The sequence below is a fragment of the Prinia subflava genome, chromosome 5 (assembly GCF_021018805.1).
Source record: "Prinia subflava isolate CZ2003 ecotype Zambia chromosome 5, Cam_Psub_1.2, whole genome shotgun sequence".
In the NCBI taxonomy this organism is placed as follows: domain Eukaryota; kingdom Metazoa; phylum Chordata; class Aves; order Passeriformes; family Cisticolidae; genus Prinia; species Prinia subflava.
The window spans coordinates 12851228-12868871 of NC_086251.1; the positions used below are offsets into that span (position 1 = coordinate 12851228).

The window sequence follows — 17644 nt, forward strand, 5'->3', positions numbered from 1 at the left end:
TGTACATACATGTACAAATAGATGTATAAATAAAACCATTTACAGAATCTGACTTTAAGGGATGATCACAAGGAAGGGAATTTAAGTCCTATGTTTCATTAAGAAAACAGAAAGTGATATTTATAAAAAAGCATTAGTGACTAAACCATGGAAGATAAAGCCTGTGCTCTGAAATTACTCCCTATCGCTCTCCAGCCTCAGCTTTCATTCCTCCATCCTGCAGAATTCAAAGCTACTGTCTGAACCTTTACATCTACAAAACGGTAAAGGATAGCAGCTTTTAAATAAAAAGGAGAATTTGGAATCAATTTATTTTACTCTCATGAATCAGTGTTAGTAGAACACCTGAAGCAGCAAGTTTGTATCCAGCAAGGGCAATATTTTTCACTAAGAGAGTTCAGAAAAAGAAAGCCATAATGATCTCAGACAGATTCTTCTTATTTTCCTCATTATCTGTCCAAGGGCCAACAACTACAGCACGTTCTGTAATCTGCAGGTCACTTCTGTGAGTCCCTCCACCCTTTTTCAGTTTGCTTTTTTTAATTAAAAAACCCTCCAACTACACACAAAGCAAGAATGCAAGACTAGGTACAGAGACATGGAACATGGTTCCTCCCTCAAAAAGGGAAAAGATTAAGTTGTCCTGATCCAGCATCAGCCACATGTCAAATTCAGAATGAGCAGATGCCACAGCTCTGCCATCTAACAATTGCTCTTACAAGTATTTTCTTCCCTCCCATGGAGCTGCACTGCCAAATCTGCTGTCACAGCCACTACAGGAGAGGTTTGCAAGGAAATTAGTGCTGTGGTTTACCTCCAGGCACTGGACAAGGCTTATGTGCCTGAAACAGCTGCTGGTTCTGAAGGAATCTTCCCAAATTGCACTGGGACTGTGTGCTGCAGGAAACACAACAACCACAGCTTGCAGGCCTTATTCAGTCTGCGCTGATTTACAAAAATTAGATGTAGCAGACACAGTAGTATTTATCAATTTGAGCAGAAATGGACCTTCCTGCTGCTGTTCAGGCAGTGTTTAAAGAATTAAGGCATGGCACAGCATATCCTGAAACCTTCCATGAGGCCATCCCTTCGCTCCTGAATGCCGTCTGGCCAAGGTACCTGTGCACCCAGCCAGCCCGAGACCCAACACCAGCATAAATAACTTTGTAGAGGTCAAGGAGTTTGTGGCAGAACTGCTTAAAAGCCTAACAGGAGCACAGTTCCAGCAGACACACACCACTGACAATCTACTGGTTTCCAACTGATGCCCAGTCCAGAGAAATTAGAGCAAGCACATCCCAGAGTGCTGGAATACCCAGGCCTGCCTAGTGATGTCTGTTTTATGGAAGTTGTCTGTGGAAGCCCTAACACTTCAGAGCAGCCACCCTGCTAAGATACTGCAGTCCCAGGAAGCTACAGCAGGAGCCTGGGATGAGAGCTGGCACAGAACACACGGCTCAGCTCTCTAGGGTGGCCTGATACAGCCCAGGTCATCAGATCCGCTCCTCTAGGAGCAGTTGAGTTTCTGTGGCAAATCCAAAGAGCCACGACTCATTCAGCTGGCTCCACTGCAGTTGGCCACTGCCTGCAGGAAATAATTAGAAGCAGTTGAATTTCTTCTAAGGAGATAGTAACTTGAACATGCTCTCCTGTTACACCCCTCCCTTAATCACCAGCAAATTCAAAGCTCTTTCCACCCATCTCCTGGAAGGGAAATGAGAAGTTGAGCCCAGCAGTCTCATCAACCATTCAATTTACGCAGAATATTATGCAACAGCTTTTCTAGGTTTTCTCTTTCTAAGACTGCTGAGGCAAGCAGGTCCAGACATGGCAAAGCCCACTGCCAAGGACTTTTTCAAAGGGGAAAAAACCCAAAAGAACATAAAAATCCCCATCCTCACACTACTTACATCACTTAAAGCTGGGAAACCCACCACTAAAATCCCTTCTTATATACACACTCCTCATCTTTAAAATGCGTTTCAAACATTTCAAATGCATTTCACAGGGGTTTCTACTTGCAGTGCATGGAAAGACACTATACAGAATACTGCTCCAGCAGTCTTTGTTTTAGGCAATCTCCAAATCATTGTTTCAATCCCTCAAGTCTTTTGGTAAGGAGAAGATATGAAAACCTGCTCTTAAGTTTATCACCTTCCTGCATCTGTATGTTGCCTTTAATACACATAGAGAAATTCCTTCCTTACAAGCTTGAGTCCCACTCCATAAATTAATAAAAATTACTAAGTAAAGACACCTTTGATAGAAAACCCCAGTGCCAATTCACGGCTCTTATGCAGCTTTTCATTTACCCTTCATAAAGTAATCAACACTCCACAAACTGAAAATCCAAGAGATAACTTTCCTTTGCAATTTTATGTTTTAGGGTGTGAGAGAAGTAGGATATTGTTGACAGGAAGCTGCTCTAAGCTGCAGTCCAGAGGCTGGCTGCACGACATTCTTCCCTTTCTCTTTACACCAAGCTCCAAGGCCATGCAATGAAAGGCAGCCCAGCACAGGGAGAGCACACCACTATGAGTAAGTTACAGGAGAGGTATATGCCAAACTATATATTCATCCTTGCTGTCTGTATAATCTCCATCTGTATTTACTAAACATACACATAATGTTTCCAAGAGCCACTGGTTGCTTATTTAAATTTTTTCCACATGTTTAAAGTTTTTGGTTCGAACCCACTAAAGGCAAGGAAATAGAAGGGTTTCCACCCTCCAGCTACAGTTACAGACCAGCTCTGGATTTAAATAAGCATCTGCAATTTGAGCATTGCAAACAGCCCAAAAATCCTTCCTAGCTATAATTTTTATGCTAGAACTTAAAACAAACATGTGTAGCATCCACCAACACCAAAGCTTCAACTTTAGACTAGAATACATTCCCAAATACCTGAAATAAATGATCCCAAGACAGTCCTGTGCTGTGCTCCTTGACAGAGTATTTCTTCTGGCAGTCTCTCCTTTTTCTGCCTTTTACACTATCACCTCTTCTCTAGGTTTTGCCTCATCTCCCCTGCCCTTCACCAAGAACATATCTGCTCTTGACCCACTCATCCAATGTGAAGCCAAATTCATCCCCTGCATTGCCAGGTCTTCACCATGGGCATACAACAAACAGCAGTATTAGCTACAGCCCTGTCACACACCACACTGATCACATCAGAAATATTCAACCCAGAAAAAGATGAAAACCTAACTTCTCTTCATTTAAATGAGTATTTCTAGCATTTGCTCCGATCCTTAGACAAAGTCAGAGCCATAAGTTAAGACCAGAGCTCCAGTGCCATGACCAGTTAGTAGGGCCATAAGTGGACAGCTTTCTGTTTGAGGTACTTGGCTACACCACGAAAGCCTTCACAGACCATGAATTAAGATTTAAATGACTGACTGCATAACTCCGTTTGCAACTCGCATTGTTTTCCCACCCATGAAATCTTATAGTCTCGGCCTTCAACTCTTCTACCAAAGAGTGGCAGAGCAGACAAGTCTGTACTAAAGTGACCCCAGTGACACATTGTGCCCTGCTCCACGTTACAAAGGAGGTGAGAGACCATTTCTAGGAGTTCTAATCTATGTGCCTGTCTCTGGAGGACCAAGCAGACAGGTTCCATGTCACTACAGGCAAGTTCCTAGAGGATGGGTGACAGTAATCTGTCGCCTTGCCCAAGCACTATGCTGCCGTGGTCCAGAGATAACATGCTCAGCAGAAGGGGTAATCAGGCAAAGCAGCAGCTCAGGGCCTCAGCACCTCAAGGGATTAAAAGAACCTCCTTTCACAGCACAAAGGAGAAGTCATTTCTTCAGAGTACACGAGTTGGCTGGCTAGATAACAAAGAAAACATGCTGTAAAAAAACCCTAACCGACTTCTAGAAGCAAACATAAACCCAGACAGCATTCCAGAATAAAGGAACAGACAGAGCAAAACACACCAATTTAGCATTTTGCAGAGCCCCAAGCATTTGGGTCACAGAAAAACCTAAACAAACTAGAAGCACTCCACGAATTACAGAGTCTCTGACAAGTTTGTTCCAATAGCAAACATATCCCCAAATGCAGGTGGTTCAGTAGGACCCAGTATTTCCAGCCAGGTTTAATTGGTTGGTGCTGGAAAGGCAGGGGGTGGATGCTGTTGGGGTTGATGACAGGAAGGTTTTGTGCAGTGCCCAGACCAGTACCAGGAAAGGACTGCAGGAGGTACCCACAGCAGCCCAGCACCATTTCAAACATGGATGTTCAGGACTGCATTTGGCATGCTTTGCTGCCAAAAAGTCACACTTTACAGAATGAGGGCAAATATTTTGGTGTTGAACGTTGGGAGACTAGGAGACCAAAGGTCTAGAATTATCCTGATAAAGACCAGGCTAAAGGAACAATGATTTGAACACTGCCTCATGCTACAGAAGGCTAAGTGTGTCATCATCCGATCATCCCATATTCCTACAGATCTTTAAGAGGTTCTTTCTTTTAATTATGCAAACAGTAAGAGCACCCATTCCTTTCTTCCAAGAACTATAAATTAAAAGATAGTCAGTGCTTGCAAGTAATCAGTGATGCTTCCCTCAATTTGCACTACTTCCCACTGCCCTAATGTGTACTGTCAGCATTGTTATGGCTGTCCAGGGAAACAAATGTCATTTGTAACTTCAATTACTGCCATTACCCAGTGATGTGAAACACTCCATCTCATGCACAGAGAAAACTGAGGCACAAAGAGAGAAGAGGATTAAGTTGAAGGAAGTTATAGTGAAAGAAAGATGACATGTGACACGTACAAGCTAAGCCCTTTGCAAATTCATACACAAATTGAAAATTTTTATTTGTTCCTGAAAAAGATAGCAACACACATATATATAATACCAAACTTTATAATTAAGTACATGCTTAATCATTAAGTAAACATTAACGCCTCTACTAAAGAAGAAAATCACGATGGAAAATGCAAAGCTGTTGTATAAGCCATGGCAGCCTTAGAGTACATCCATTAGATTACTCCCCTGCCAACATACAACTCAAAGACAGAAGAGATGGTGGGATACAGAAATAGGCACCTGGCTTGGTTAAGTAGAGGTAAGTCCTCTCCTCACATCTTTTAGGCAATGCAAGGATTATCAAAAGCTGTGTTTAGCCTGGAAACACCAAAAGTGTGAGTCCTATTACACAGGCACATACTCTTCTGTCCCTCTCCCTCCATGAACACTCATCACTGAGTGAGCACGTCAGAAAAAGAAAACTCCTAAGAAAACTGTGTTCCGTGCATGGGCACATTTAATGCACATAGCTATATATAATATGGCTCTCTTCTATATGGGCTTTGTTCTGCTCACTACCCAGAATACCTAATAACAAAACTAGTTTTGCGCTCCTCACAGGTGTGGGGAAAGATGAGCTAGGATGGGGGAGCAAGAGGAAAATTATATGGAAAGTAAAGTATCTTCAATTTGAGTGTTAAGACATAAATCTGTTCATACACCTTTAATTTTTGCATTTCCTAAATGAACACTTGGATTTTGTATCCATAAACACACTCCTTTCCAATTATATTTCTCCAGATAGCTAGGAAATTTCAGATTTCATCCCCAGTTAAGCAGGACTGACTTGTGTGACAGAATCAAAAGCTGGGTTGTTTCTGGAGCATCAGCTTATTCTGCAGTCACACCGTGGACAAAAACTCATGAATATGAAAGACTGAAAAAATCAAACTGACTTTTGTACACTGACAGGGAATATCCATCAGCTCTTACACATTTCAACATACAAAGTTTTGCCCTTCCCCCAGCTGCTACTTAAAATAAAGCAGCTTTACCTTCTCCAACCCCATCCTAATTTCTCCCTCAAACCTGGTACCTAAGGCATGGCTGGCAAAATAGCTTGGGTTTACAGGTAGAAATCTGGAGAGTATAACTGCTAAACAGATAATTACAAGAAGATCCAGTGGGAAAAAAAACCCCAAACAAACAAACAAAAAAACAAAAACACCCCAGATACAGTAGATTTGCTTGGGGAAAAGAAAGTGTCTTTGAGACTTTGACTACAGCAGCCTTTCAGTGCATGTTCAAATCATAGTGCTTTCAGGCATAATCGTTAAAACTATTTTCTGAAAAGTTACGTGTCCTCTTGCTAACATACTGCCAAGCTCAAACACACCATCAGATGCCAGTACAGTCTTGACTTGATGACCTTAAATGTCCATTCCGATCTAAAGGATTCTACAAGTCTAATTATGGACAGAGCAGATGATGGCTACATGGACTTAATGTGAATACTGATGAGAGTGGGTTTTCTTTTCATATATATTTTGCAATGCATGTGAACATCTTTTAAAATATTAACTTCCTTAAAAAACAGCAGATTAATACTTTTTAAAGACAGCTTTCACCTTTTGAACTCAAACTGAATCTGCACTGTGCTTAGATCTCCTTTTAGTTCCCAGCTTACAGCTCTTCCCATGGGACAGAACCTTGGTTATTACCAGCTCACCAACCTGTGAACATTTCCCTCCAATTTATAATTCTCAAATATCTCAAAATCAAACCACACCAAACATCAAGCACACTCACTCAAGAGACCTGGTTTAGGCAATATGTGCACTAAACTTTGGCCTCTTGTGTACTTCCTAGTGGTGCAGTTTTCATTGCTCAAGATCAGAGAAGGTGCACTTTCACTGTCTGAGAAGACTTCTTTGTAATGCCTTCAGTTAATGCCCTTTAATGCCAGTAAGCACCTACAGAATTCTTTGAAGGCAGCTCTGCAATTTCTCAAGTTGAAACATGTCTGACTGTAAAGCATATTCTATACTGCAAGCTTAGTTGAGTCTTGATTTGATTTGATTTCATTTTTGCTTCACAGTAAATATATACAGGAACACACCAGGTACTTTATCTTCCTCATCTTAACCACTTACAATTCAATGAATGTTTAAAACATTCACAACACATGATCTTTTCATCCATAAAGTTTTATCATGTTTAGATAAGTTTTCAAACTAGCAGCTCACACAAGCTCCTCATGATGAACTCAAATTTTTTCTCAAGAAAGCAGTGATTTTTTTTAGAAGTACATATCTGATTTTAGGGCTGTGCCTAACCAGATAATGGGGACTACAGCTGTAAGAGAAAAAGAAAGGTTGCTCAAAAAATCCCCTGCTGAGGCAGAAATCATAGAATACTTTTTCTCATACACATGGAATCATTAGAACTCCTCAAGATATACAGTGCAACCACAATATTTTGATTTATAAACTAAGTACAGTAACTGGAGAAGACTTAGAGTCAGTTAAAATCTCTCTTCACTTCTGTAACTTAGATGCAACTATACCACAGTCAGCAACAGACTTCAGCTTAGTGGCTCCAAGAAGACCCATGTTTATGACATTTCCAGTCAATTAACAAAGAAGCCACTTCATAACTCTGATGAACTTGGACTTTTCAGATTGTCTAGCTTAGGTTATGGGCATTTGGAGGCAGACAATTACATTAATTAGATTAATTAAAGCAAGAAGCTTTTCTAGCCCAATAAGCTGGTAAAATAAAGCCACACTCCAACAACTCTAACCCCTATTTCACATTCTAAGTACCTGAAAATGTTTGATCCCTGGGACTCCACAGCAAACAAAGATCAAAACTTCCTGAAGTTAACACCTTTCTTATTCTGACAGGTTCATCAGAGTCAGGTATAAAGCCGAAGGAAGGTAAATTCTCCACATTCTTCCTCTTAAAACATTTGTTTAACATGCAGATACAATCAGGTTGAGTAGCCCACTACACCCAGAGCCTACAGTTTTCTAGAATGAGTCAAGCTAAGATTAAATATTTCTAGGCTAGTATTTCATTCTACAAGTAACTACAGCAACTTCCTAGTGAAAAAGGGAAGTTTATCATCCCCAGTCCTGACATTCCACTATAATTCCCTGCTGCCTACAGGATAATCAAGAGATCAGAAAGTTCAAATTGCCACATAATTATAAAAATCCCTCATCCAAATAAATACTAGCCATGCAAACCACATTTATATGTCCATGCACCTTAATAAAGGTCACATAATATCAACAAGAGATGCCTTTTGACCCAACTTGAATACATACAACTATTTTATTAAAACACTATTTGCTTAAATATATAAATGCCGAACAGGGACTGAATCCAAAGCATGAGAGATTCCAGAAGTTTTGATCATACCACTTGTTCTGTTGGGAAACAAAAATGCTGAAATGACTCTTTCATACCCAGTAACACATTTTATTTACACTGCCACGTCACTGTAAACACTGATAAAAACACACTAGTTCCTGTCCTGTAGGGTTTTTTCTATTACCAGTAAATTCCATGGAATTTTTGAGCACCAGCTTGGACAATACCCAACATATTAACACTCAGTTTCATTAGCAAAGTCTGAAGTGCTTTATTTTTCAAAGATTTGTTGACTGATCATTAAAAGCTAATTATTTAGGAAAAAGCTATAAAATCGCACTTGTATCTATCAAGAACTATTGCTTCAAGAAGATAAGCACAGCTCTAATAGCTTTATTTGCCCAAATTACATATTTATTCAACTCCAACCTTTTGGCCTTAGATTAGACTGTCTAGACTAATTTTGCAGACAATTACTATTATCTTGAAGTTTGGAAAGTGTCATAACCAGAAGTGCCAGAAATGCTGAAATTACAGCTATGTAAGTGTCATTTAGCCATCTATTTTCATTAGCAAGGCTAATAATTACTAGCATTCCCCCCAGATCCTCACCCAACTCAGTAAAACACATAGCAGTTATCCTGGAGCATGACAATTTTAAAGGATAATGAAATAATTGGTTGCCTACCCATGAAATAATGGACTCCTTCAAAGTGTGTTAATCATTCAGGAGCGCCAACATCAGAAGCTGCATGGTGCATATATTATAATGGTAAAATGTGCTGCAAAAATAATTAAAATAAAAACACACTGGGTAAGTTTCCTTTAGAAAAGGGTATCTGAACAGCTTGCAGGTAGCAAGCTGTCAACAAGAAATTCATGCTAAAAACTCCAACAGCAAAAACACACTAAACACACACTTCTAACACATCAATTTCTAACGTTTTCCACACACCACAGTAACAGGGCATGAAAGCCACCCCAAGCCAGGCTGATTAACCCAAGGTCCATTGGTCCCATGCTGCAGGCCCAGCAGCTCAGCAGCACACAGGGGTTTTTTTGCACATCCATATCAGTCATCAATCACACTGTATTCTAAGATGAAAATCTTTCCTCCACCTGAAACCATTTCTCAGAAGTTTCTGACTAAGCAGCAAAACCTCAGAAAGAAGGAGAATTTGCACTGGTCAATAGGTGTTTTTTTCCATGTGACGTGTACTTGCAGATTTGGCTGCTCTAAGCCAGGCCAGCACACAGGCTCCCACGGGGACCAAGAAGCAGAACAAAGCACTTCACACCACAGTCCCAAATCAGCAAAAAACTCGATAACCTTCATGTACCCTCTGCCAAGTGAAGTTTTTCAAGAGATTCAAATTTCAGCATCTTATTTTTAACCCATACACATCGAGGAGAAGCGCTCATAATCTTGGTTTGGGATTTATAGCCAAACAACAAAAAGCTAAAAGAATATTTTTTGTTGTGGCTCTAACCTAAGGTGTCAGGTTAACCCACCTAATTGTGAGAGTGAAAAGGAGGGAATGGGATCTCTTCCAAGGTAGGGCAGGCTGCGTAAGCCTTTTCACGCTAGGGACAGCGCGCTCAGACCTTCCTGGCACAGGCCTTTGTTCTGTCCAACTGCTTGGGCACAGTGTTCAACAGATCCAGTTCTGACAGACGGGAAGAAAAAGAACCCAGACTTAGCCATTGTAAACTGAACTTAGCAAAGCAATGTTGTAAGTCACTCCAACTTTGGAGCATGATGGAGAAATCTTACCCCATGTGAGCAGAGATACCCAACACAGACATTTCAGTGAAGGAGGCTGACCTGAGATCATCATGAGGCATGATGCCTGGCAGAAAGCACAACTACATTAAACAGAGGCTAGTCTCACAGATGTGAACACTACTGCTTCAGAAGTAACTGTTCTAATAATTATAAGCATCCTCTAAATTCCAAGTTGCTGGAAGATCAATAGCTTAGAAATCAAATACATAGGGTGCAAGAGCCTGCAGTGTGGACTGGTATAACTGGTGCAAACAAAGTTTCAGCTGGACAAACCACTTTGAAAAAAAGCAATACAGAATATTTTCCAACACAGATACCAGGAGAGTACAATGCTTTCCTTTCCAGCCTAATCAGTGCTTGCAGAGAAGTTTAATCTTACTGTCCTTGAAGAATGTCTTCATAGTCTCACAGAATACCAGCAGCAGCAGATTTCAAGATCAAAGGTTATTACTCCTTCCCATCTGACAACAGCATAATTCAGCCTGGTTTTCTCATCAAGTGGCTAAGGCACACAACAGTGCGTTAGTATTGTTTACAACAGGCTACGTAGCACTTCATTTCTGACTTCTCAGAAGCAAAGCCATGTCTACTGGAACTTCTACATTACTGGCAGACAGCTGAAGTTCTTAGAAGAAGCGCAAGAGGTAAAAGTTTTATCCTAAATATAAATAACAACAAGGAAACCCAAATGACCAGACTCATTTATGGCTCCACTCCATGTTTTGCATCAGCATCCCACAAGTCAGCCCAAGGACACTGTCCTGCAGTACCTCCAGAGCCTGCACCTCAGTGGCACAAGGTTACTCAATGAGATCACTTTTAAACCAGCACATTGGCAGAGTTGACACATGAAGCTTATGAGCAACGCTAACATTGTCTATGCACCTCCTTCAGAATCCACACTTGCTTATATTCAGCTGAAGAGTATCAAATGGGGCAGTAAATATTTTCCTGAGTTATTTTTGTGTGCATGCAGTCCCATCAACACCAGAACCACAGAACTAGCAAGGGGGAGATGCTTTCTGGGCAGAAGATGCTTTCCTGGCAGAAGATGCATGGATGGCCACCCTTTTGTTCCACCAAGCAAGCACCACACACAGGCCCACCCAGCAGCATGGCAGACACGAAGCCAAATCATCCACAACTGGAATATTCACAAGGGAGCTTGACAGAGGCAAGTTTTTGAGTAGCATTATCCTCCTAATTAGTCAAGACTTTAAAAGCGCAATGTGACCAATAGTGTCACAACTCACATCCAGGGAAACATGCACACAGAAACTACTGAGTGGTTTTACCATTGCTGATCCTGACATGAGTACAATTTCATAGCACAGAACTGGTTATAAGCACTGTCTTGCTAAATTAGCTTGTTAGCAGATGAACAGGGAAAAGGAAGAGATCCTAAAGCCCCAGTAAGCACAATTAAAAATGCTCTTAAGCAGTGCCAGACTTTTCAGCCTCAGCAACTTCAGATTATGAAGTCAAATGGAAAACCATTGATGTCCTTAAATTTTATTAAAAATGCTTTTGCCCTCGCTAGTCAGTCTACAAATTTAAGCAAGTGACAATTTCCATCTAAAAACCCCCTTATTTACCAGCAAAACATTTGGTTGTACTAAAACCAACCACAGTGTTTCTTCCCCTTCGCCTGTGCACCTGCGGGTGTAGTACCACTCTTAGTCAGCATCACCCTACTCACAGGGCAGGAAAACATGTAGAAATCTCAGAGGGAGTTTATTTTTTGCTTTGAATTGTCACAGACACTGCATGGAATAGAAAAAGATAGAGATAACTAACTTTAATTAATATCTATGCCATTGATGTTAATGTCAAGAATGTTCAAGACTGGGTGAGGCACTTTGTGCCATGGTCTAGGTACCATGGGGGTGATCGGTCAAAGGTGGACCTGATGATCTTGGAGGTCTTTTCCAGCCTAACTGATTCCGTGATTGTTAGATGAATAGTTCATATGACTTTTTGAGTTGGAGGACCTACCCAGTTGGATGCTAATCCTGGCTTTTGAACTTTTAGAGCATGTGTATCTTAAAAGCAGGGATTGTTCTACCTCAGAACATAATGAGAATATTAACTAACCCCAAACCACACGCTCTTATAACGAAAGGAAAAAAGCCAAACATCTGCTGTAGGTGATCATTCTCATTCCATTAAAACCCAGAGAGACAGCACACTCAAGATGCATATTGGGAGACCTGGTCTAATGTTAAGATCTACTTCATGCCGCAAACTAGTTTTATGTGCAAACATCTACCTTCACATTTCAAAAAGCCACATCTATGACGAACCACATCAAGAAACTGCAAGCAAACATCCAGCTAAGGTGCTATACAATCAAACACCACACACAATCAAACAGATGTTTCACAGTATGGCCATTTATGGTAGCAGTAAAGAAGGCAAATGAAAGACTGGAGCAGTTTCACATCGAGCACCATCACTTCCCATGGTGGAGCTGATTCCAAGTAACAGATAAAAAACATGATTTGTATCAACCACCATATCTACAGACAATCCATCATTATTTCAGGAATTCATAGTTTGAGCTACAAACATTTTCTAGTGTCACACAGAGCTTAGGATCACTGAAAATCTGTTTAGTATTTTCTTCTCCAACATCCTATTTAGCATTACATTAGAGCAGGTTCTAAAATAGTTCTCTACCCATTTGTGAGTGAAGTTCCTCCAAGGGGAAGAAGAGTTTAAAGATCAAATTAAGAGCAAATACTTTCCATTCAGAAGCACGTGAACTGCTGAAGGGAAACAGTGCCTAATTTCCTTCCAGGGCTGGATGCTCAGGCTGAACCTGAGCTCTCCAGTGGAGACTTTTTGTCATGAAACAATGGGTATTGTAATTCCTTGTTTGAAGCACAAGTGCTCCATATACCAACCCAGCCACACATGCTGTGATAGCATGACCCTCAGACAATCATTTTCCACTCTTGGTTCTGTCATCTAAAGCCTGTAAACACAGCTTTCCTTAAGTAATTGGGCAAGCAGATTAATACATCAAGCAGGGCTTTAACATCAAAATGCTCTTCCTACAGTACAGCAGCAAAACTCTGTGGAAACTGTTACATGCATCTACAGAACATGAGACCATCAAGCGCATGCAAACTTCTACTGGACCTAGAAACCTTCTGCACTCTTCCCTTGCTCTTCAACTGACCCTCTTATTAAAAACCTCTGGGACACTACCTGTGCTGCAGGTACACAAATCCTGACAAGATGGTATCTCTGTAGTATGGCCTTTGCTGGAATCCCAAGGCTTAGCAGACCAACCTCCAACAGAAAGGAAAGCCCTTTGGCTGAGGGATCTTGCTCTGTCACATGCTTTGCTTTAGGGAAATGCTCCATCCCAACTAGACAAGGACAGAAGCACCGTCAGTCTACACACAGTTCATCTCAGTTCAATTCAGGTAAAAAAACTATTCTTCTAATCCTTTCACAAAACTGTGACTTTATGTGCTTACTTAAACAGATTTGAGCACAGTTTTCTGCTGCCATTTCCTAAGAGCTAAATCTTTGGAGTTATCCAGGCCGGTCCACGCCAAACCTTCAAAAACAACTCTTTGAACAAATTTCACTTGAATAAATTCTTCTCTCCCTCTCCTGATACTCCTGTTCTGAATAGAACAATCTAGTACTTTAGCAGGCTTTCAAATTTTAAGGGAAAATAAGGAAGGCACACCACTAAAAATGCAAAGAATTTATTTCTTTCCTACAGCATACTCACACTGACCAGTTTATCATCACCTCCTCATGAAGACTGGCAGACTTCAGGATTTTTACATTGTTCAAAGTGTGAACTTAAAAAACTTAGGGTTCAAATTCAGATGCTTTAGTTCAGTAACAGCACATAGTCAGGACCCACTACGGGAGTTTCCAGCAAGGTGATTTCCCTTCTGCCTTGTGTGCACTCATTCTTACAAAGAATTTACATAAATTCTCAAATAAACTTGTTTTCTAAACTTACAAGCCAGCCTGCACAGGGCAGCCACACTACATGATTTCCACTTCATTTGCATTAAAAGATACAGGCTGACTTTTCTATACATTATTCTTCTACAGACCTAAGTTGAGGAGAAAAGCAGTATTATTGGGAAAACAGAGGAGCACATCAGAGGAATATAGGTCATGAAAAGCATTGGTAAACATATTGTCTAAACCACGTACAATGATGATCAAAAGGAAGAAGCACAAGGGCTGATTAAAAACAATTTGATCATGCTAGTTGTATTTCTCCACTTCAGACAAGCTGGTTCCACTAGCAGCCGCTATCTCTCCCTCTGATTTTATGATTACTAACTTGTAACAAATCTTCAGTGAAGTAAGCTAGCATCTTCAGGACAGACACTGAACTGCCACTACCAAAAAAGTAATTCTGATTTGTTTATTACCAAAATATTTTACCTTTGAAAACCAGGTTAGACCAATATTCTTTAGACATACAGCAAGCTCAGAAAAGGGGGTGCTTTTATGAATTCCACAAATAGCACAGAAAGTATTAGATTTCTCCACAGTCTAGAATGAACTTACAAGGAAGATCCTTTTTGTTTATCATCTCAACATTTCAAATGATACTTCCATGCCATAATCAGTCACACTATGTTAGTTTACAGTCTTTCAACTTGACAAGTCCTATAAGACTTTCCAGGAAGGGAGCCAATACTCCTGAAATGTAACTCTTTGCTGCTCTTACTTGCTTTTTAGTCCTCCCCAAAGCAATCCCTCCATTCCTCGCTTCATTTCTGGAGGCTATAATCCTGCAGAGACTGATTCTAGACTACAGAAGGGACAGCACAAGAAGGCCTTGCTACCCCATGCAAAGAGGAAGAAGAAAAAAGGCAACCCAAGAGCTTCTGCAGCATGAAATGCAGCAAGTATAAAATCCACAAACAAAAACATGAGAAACAAACAAAATTCAAGTTGTTCTCTCTGCAAGCAAGTTCACACTGACAGGAAATGAGTAGCTAACAAGTAAATTACCCAATCCCTATTCAGAACATGTCCAGAAGTAAAGAACTCATAGCAAACCAACCAGACTCACTACATGTCACAGTCCTTCTGCACCAACTCCAACCTCTGCTAACCTGCTATTAACAGGTTAACAGCATGCGAAACAGTGGCTTTACCATACATCTAGTAAGGAAGACAGCTTAAAATATCCTGCCCTGAAGGCAAGAACATGCTCCATCACCTAAAACTGCTTGTTTTCATTAGGAAATTGATCTACAGAGTAACATCTAAATTCAAATTGCAACGTGCAACATTCTCCCCTGGTCTGACAGGCAGGCATAATAAAGTATCACCTCAAATAAGTAGGGAACATCATAATTTGATGGCTTTCTCAAGCAAAGAACTCCTGCAAATGTTTCATTTAAAGGTAAAAAGAAGCAGCAGTACAGCTAATGCCATCTTAAATTGCGTGAGCAGTATGCAAAGATCTTCAATTTGTTTACTTTCAGAAAGCAGCTTTAGAATGCACGGGGTTTGATCAGCGGGGCTTTTTTTGTTGGCTTTTTTTTTTTAAAAAAATAAACTCTACTGCTATTTCCGCTCCCATATTCTACCAAGTAGATATCTTGTGGTTATGGCATTCAGTGAGGAGAAAACAGTGTGGAATGCACAGGCAGACAGCCTTCTGCAGCAAAAACCATAGGAAAGTACATTAATATTTCTCAATTTTTATAGATTAGAAACAGGTTCTTCAGCTTCATCACCCTTAAAATAATGGACTATTCAGATTTCTAGTAATCATAGGTGAAGCCTCTGGACAGGCAGTTCCTCAGTGTGGCCAGCAAAAACCCCTCATCTTCTTGTTGCTTAACTTGGATGTAGCAATGTGAACGTCCTCCTGATCACAGCACTAGCACCACACAGCTCTGCCAGCATTTAACAGCCTGCAAAGCTGATGTTATTTACAAAGTCAGGGTGGATGCTACCAATTAAAGGCAAGTAGTTTCTCTTTTGAGCTTTCCTCCAGCGTTAAAAAGTATTTTAATTTAAGTCATAAGTCTTAGAAGACTCATTTCCTGTGCATGTGTTAAACTCAACCTTTCATAACGACCAAAACTCAAAGTTGCCTGGAGGGACTGTATGTGTTACAAACATGTGGAACAGAATCAAAGCCCACTAATGCATTGGTGTTCGTCATATATATATATTTAAAAAAAAAAACCCAAAACCAAAACAAAACAAAAAAAACAGGAAAGCAGTTATAACAAAATCCTCAAGTAAGTTTTGGCACTGACAGTCTATATGCTTCAGATTTAGGAAATGACCATCAGATCCTGAAGACATAAAAACAAATGTGGGGATATCTTCCTGGGAGTGGCAGTGACAGCCCACTGCTGGGAGAGCAGGCAGCCGTTCGTTTGCAGCAGCTCACACTCCAAAGCACAGGCTGGAAGCTGACAAAAGTCACTGCTCCAACCTGGACATGTTTAGTCAGCAGTAACAGAACATGGGGTTTTGTCCAGGAGAATCAAATAGTATGAGTCCCTTTCCCTATATCTATCATGTATTTTCTGGACTGAGGAGAGAGAATCCATTCACGAAAGACATTACAAAAAGATGATAAATAACTAGGTGAACAGTGCTAGGCTGTCACAGTAGCATCACATAACTCCTAGCACAGGGGAAAAGCTGAGCTACTTTTAAATTTCTCATGCTACTCAACTGGCATGGGATTAACTCATGTACAAAACAACTACCTAAAGTACATGTGCTGCAGGGAATTTTTTAAGTTTTAACATAAGCTGTTCAGCTGTTAGAAAACCCAGCCTCAATTATCTAGTCTGAAGCAAGTGGCTGCAGTTTAAATTATTCATCTGCTGAAATCACCCTGAACAAATTCTTCCAGATCACCCCCTTCCCTCATGCAGGCAGGCATCCAGTATCTTTTTCGGGAGATCAGCTCAAGAGATGAAGGGCTTTTGTTTATTTTCTTCAGAGTATTTGTAAATTGAAGAAATGCACAGAAGATAGAATTTCAAGGTGCAATTTTAGCTCTTAAACTAGAAAACAAAAAATGAAAAAAATCACTCAAACCTTGATCAAAATCCCCAATTAAATTGGATTTTAAAACCCCAGGTCACAATTTCACCGAACAGACATCCAGATGAGCACAGACCAGATTATTTTCAAAATCTGCTCTAAGTGAACAATTTTATCATCAGTTTCCTTTTTTGGGAGAAGACCTCTGGTGTGTCAGTTGAAATATTCAAGACCTCCCACAAAACAAGTCAAAGCAGCTAAGGAGGAGGGGAAGCCACTATTAAAAATGTGTGGAATGTAACCTACTCGGCAAAAGGCAGATAATGGGACAAGGAAGTCGACTACTTCAGATCTGAGGCTCTTTTCCCATACAGTCCAGAGACACTGGGCAATTTCAAATTTACAAATGCTAGTGAATTTTATCAACTTTTGTAGGATATATGAGACTAAAAAAAGTTTAACAGATAAAAATAATTCGTCAAATCCTTCAGTTACCTGATAGACACTATATCTATTCTAATGGGTGCAAAAACTTCTAGACAGCTAAAAGAAAACATGTCTTTAGCTACTTCAAAAGCTGAGCTTTCAAGTGTCTTTTTCAAATTCAAAGAAGCTGAGATGTCTGCAGCAATATATTTGGTGTACTGCTCCAGCAGGATAGAAACAAAGCAGAAACTCTGTGTGAGACAAAACATTTTCTATA

General features: G+C 40.4%; 1 protein-coding gene across 2 annotated transcripts in view; it reads right to left on the minus strand.

The window, feature by feature from the left end:
• Positions 1-17644, minus strand: part of RRAS2 (RAS related 2) — a 42435-nt gene that overhangs the window by 13701 nt on the left and 11090 nt on the right. Inside the window, exon 2 of one of the 2 annotated variants that reach the window (XM_063398060.1) lies at positions 8830-8923. The exons of the other annotated variant lie outside the window; for it this stretch is intronic. The gene's annotated coding sequence lies outside the window, so the exon portion shown is untranslated. The remainder of the gene's footprint in view (positions 1-8829; positions 8924-17644) is intronic. 2 annotated transcript variants of the gene reach the window in all.